Source organism: Aureococcus anophagefferens, assembly GCF_000186865.1.
Source record: "Aureococcus anophagefferens unplaced genomic scaffold AURANscaffold_2, whole genome shotgun sequence".
Taxonomy (NCBI): Eukaryota; class Pelagophyceae; order Pelagomonadales; family Pelagomonadaceae; genus Aureococcus; species Aureococcus anophagefferens.
Window position 1 is genome coordinate 782,572 of NW_008705562.1, and position 720 is coordinate 783,291.

The window sequence follows — 720 nt, forward strand, 5'->3', positions numbered from 1 at the left end:
GGCCGCGGCGCGGGACGTCGCGGCCCTGCGCGCGGCGCTCGGCGCCGAGCGCAAGCAGCAGGCGCTCTTCGCGCGCAAGGCCGGCGAGGCGGCGGCCCACGCGGACGGCGAATTGCGCGACGCGTCGGTGCGCGTCGAGGCCGCGCGCGAGGAGGCGTCCAGCTGGCGCGCGACGGCCGAGGCGCTCCGCGAGCGCTACGAGAAGGCGCGGCGCGCGTTGAAGGCCGCGCGGCGCGCGTCCAACGAAGGACCGGACAAGGAGAACGCGACGGCGCTCGAGGACGCGGCGCGCGCGGCCGCCGCGGACCGCGCGGAGGCGTCGCGGTGCCGCGAGGCCCTCGCGGCCGCGGCCGCGGACCGCGACGCGGCGCGCGCGGCGCGCGACGCCCTCGAGGCCAAGGTGCTCGCGACGCGCGACGAGCTCGAGGAGGCGTCGCGCCGCGTCCGGGCGGCCGAGGCCGCGGGCGGCGGCGCGCCCGAGGCGGAGGCGAAGCTCGCGCGGGCGCTCGAGGACGCCGCGCGCGAGCGCGCCGTCGCCGACGGCGAGCGGCGCCGCGCCGACGCCGCGGAGCGCGCCGCGGCCGCCGCGCCGCCGGCCACGCCGGCCGTCGACGTCGAGGCGCTCGTCGCCGGCGCGCGCGCGGAGCACGACGGCCTCCGGGCCGCGCTCGACGACGAGCGCGCGACGGCCGCCGCGGCGAACGAGGCCGCGCGCGCCGC